This window comes from Equus przewalskii, chromosome 1 (genome assembly GCF_037783145.1).
Source record: "Equus przewalskii isolate Varuska chromosome 1, EquPr2, whole genome shotgun sequence".
NCBI classification, from domain to species: domain Eukaryota; kingdom Metazoa; phylum Chordata; class Mammalia; order Perissodactyla; family Equidae; genus Equus; species Equus przewalskii.
The window spans coordinates 165264815-165268406 of record NC_091831.1 but is presented as its reverse complement, the minus strand read 5'-3'; the positions used below and the strand labels follow the sequence as shown (position 1 = coordinate 165268406).

At 35.6% G+C, this 3592-nt stretch overlaps 1 non-coding gene across 1 annotated transcript; it reads right to left on the bottom strand.

Annotated features, from left to right (window-relative positions):
- Nucleotides 1–1011: 1011 nt before the first annotated feature.
- LOC139078644 (U6 spliceosomal RNA) lies at nucleotides 1012–1118 on the bottom strand. Its single transcript, XR_011531676.1, has one exon. It is a non-coding gene; the product is annotated as a U6 spliceosomal RNA (small nuclear RNA).
- Nucleotides 1119–3592: the final 2474 nt, after the last annotated feature.

Here is a 3592-nt window from a genome sequence, read left to right as displayed (position 1 = left end):
ATTTTATTTTTTCCTTTTTCTCCCCAACGCCCCCCGGTACATAGTTGTGTATTCTTTGTTGTGGGTTCTTCTAGTTGTGGCATGTGGGACGCTGCCTCAGCGTGGTCTGATGAGCAGTGCCATGTCCGCGCCCAGGATTCGAACCAACGAAACACTGGGCCGCCTGCAGCGGAGCGCGCAAACTTAACCACTTGGCCACGGGGCCAGCCCCTTCCTGAGCATTTCTTGAAGAGGAGGTTTTGTGGCGATGAACTTCCTTAACTTTTGTTTATCTGGGAAAGCTTTTATTTCTCCCTCATATTTGAAGGATATTTTTGCTGGGTAGAGTATTCTTGGCTGCAGGTTTTCGTCCTTCAGAGTTTTGAATATTTCATTCCAATCTCTTCTAGCCTGTAAGGTCTCTCCTGAGAAATCTGCTGATAGCCTTATGGGATTTCCTTTGTAAGTTATTTTCTTCTGCCTGGCTGCCCTTAGTATTTTCTCTTTGTCGTTGACTTTTGCTAGTTTCACTACTATATGCCTTGGGGTTGGTCTTCTTGCGTTAATAAAGTTTGGAGATCTATTGGCTTCTGTTACATGAAGTTCCACCTCTCTCCCAAGTTTGGAAAGTTCTCAGCTATTATTTCTTTGAACAGGCCTTTTTCCCCCTTCTCCCTCTCTACTCCCTCTGGTATACCTATAATCCTTATGTTGCATCTCCTAATTGAGTCGGATAATTCTCGGAGAGTTTCTTCATTTCTTTTTAGTCTTAGTTCTCTCTCCTCCTCTGTCTGCAGCATTTCTATATTCCTATCCTCCAAATTGCTAATTCTGTCCTCCATATTATCAACCTTATTTTTCAGAGAGTCCCGATTTTTCTTAATCTCCTCCATTGTGTTCTTCATCTCCAGTATTTCTAATTGGTTCTTCTTTATAGTGTCAAGCTCTTTTGTGGCATAGCTCCTGAACTCATTGAGTTGTCTATCTGAATTGTCTTTTAACTCGTTGAGTTTTTTAATAATGGCAGTTTTGAAAAATATGGAACGCTTCACGAATTTGCGTGTCATCTTTGCACAGGGGCCATGCTAATCTTCTCTGTATCATTCCAATTTTAGTATATGTGCTGCCGAAGTGAGCACCAGAAGTTCTACATTTTAACAAAGACCAATTAATCAATCTTTTTTATAGGTAATTTTTTCCTATTTATCAAATAAATGTTTATCCCAAGTTCATGAAGATATTCTATTATTTTTATGCTAGAAATTTTATCTCTCACAGGTTAATTTTTAAGCATAGTAATAAATAAGTGTAAAGCTTCATATTTGCTATATAGATAACATTTATTCAGCACAGTGTATTGAAGAGAAATTCACTTCCCCAGTGATCTACAGTGGCATTTTATCATGTTGAAATTATCGTGTATGTGTCAGTCCATTTCCATATTCTGTTTTGTTCATTTTCTCTTTTGTACATTAGTCTGTCAATAAAACCCTGTTTTAATTATGTAGTTTTGTATTAACCCTTAACTTTTGATAGTGTAAGTCCTCTGTTTTACAATATTATCTCTGGCTTATGTAAGTCTCCCATATTTTCACCAAAAAAAGTAAGGAAAGTGATAAAAGAAAAGACAGAAAATAAAAGAGAGAGAATCTTTTGAGATTCTGAATTATATTGCTTTAAATCTCTACATCTATTTGGGTAGAATTGACACCTCAAAATATTGAGTCTTTTAATGCAAAAATATGAAATGTACCTCTGTTTGTTTGTGAGTTATATAATTTCTCTCAGTAATATTTTGTAGTTTTCAGTATAGAGAATTTTTTTTTTTCAGGAAGATTAGAGCTGAGCTAACTACAGCTAATCCCCCTCTTTTTGCTGAGGAAGGCTGGCCCTGAGCTAACATCAGTGCCCATCCTCCTCTACTTTATATGTGGGACACCCACCGCAGCATGGCTTTTGCCAAGCGGTGCCATGTCCGCACCTGGGATCCAAACTGGTGAACCCCAGGCTGTGGAGAAGTGGAATGTGGGCACTTAACTGCTGTGCCACAGGGCCGACACCTCAGTATAGAGAATTTTTTTTAAACATTTAGTAGATTTATTTCTAGGTTTGTATTTATGTCATTGTAAATGGAGTTCTTGAAAATTATCTTGTCATTTGGTCACTTGATCACTTGACTAGATGGAAATAAATATATATAAATCAAAAAATTTCTCTATATAAATACAAGTGTGAGGAATTAATAATAGAAATATTCCTCTCTTTTTCTTTCCCCCAATATAGCGCTGACCTGTCAATCATTTTTTGTTCCATTTTTCTCCTCCCTTTCTCTGCCCTTGCTACCCCTTTCCCAAAATGTCCTGAGAGTCTTCACCTATTTTCCCAATTGGAAATTCTCCTGGCTTAGATCTCTTCCCAAACCTGCAGTAACCATACTCTTCAAGGTGTCAGGAAAATGAAAGAGGCTTCTATTTAACAGCACCCATCTAGCTTAAAAGGAAGTTTTAACTGTAAATAGCATGTTTTCTATTACAATTAATGAAACAATGCTATGTGTCATGTGAAGCAATACTTTACTGAAATCTGTACACCTCAGATAACATCAGTAATATTATACCTCATTCCTGTTGTAATTATTTTAAAGAACATATTGACAGAGATGCATTACCAAAATAAGGATTTTAGAAATGGTTTCATATAAGTAATGCTTTTAAGGAAGGGAAATCAGTGAGAGAGAAAACAAAAAAAAGATTTCAAGGACGTTGTAGAGAAAATTCTCCCACTGGGAAAGGGTTGGCTAAAATGAGTAAGGACCAAACTAATTCTAAGATTTAAGCTTTCACATGTCAGTCTTTGTTTGTTTTTTTCTTATCATTTATTATATAAATTTAATACACAGGGCAAATAATCTTCAGTTTGCCACCACACCAAATTTTCTTAACTTTTAAATTAGTGCTATATGAATCCAAGGAGATTTATTATATCTTAAGAGAGAAATCTTTTTCTGAGAGCAACCTACTCATCTGTTGAGAAGGATTATCTATGCTTGTAAGGGATCAGTGTACTATTTGATCAAATTAAATGAATGTTGAATATATTACTAACTGTCATGAAAATTCATTTTTCCTCCAAGCATGAACAATATATTTCATATTTCAGATAATGACTTTTTTATGTAGATGATATTATGTAGAATTGTCTTAGGTTAAAGTGGCAAATGGTTGCCTCTATATTGTTCAATTATATTGCACAAATACCTTATTTTTAAATAATAACTGATATCACAATTCCTGCTTTTGTTATAATCTTTGTGTGTAGGATCTGATGTTTATGATCTTTCTAGTTCCCTCGACATTTATAATGGCAAAGTCTAGGCACCCTGAGAACATTGCCTTTGTTGATACTCAATGTCCTTCAGATTTGAACCCTATAGATTTTCTAGAAATCCAAAAGATTTTGATTATGCTTGATAATAACAAAACTCAATACATCAATGTACTAAATAGAGTTTTTAGAGTGTAAAATCCACTTCCAATATTCACCATCCTGTGTGCACGCACACGTGTAAACACACAATGTTCTTGAAATCCTTCTCCTGTCCCTTGGAAGACAT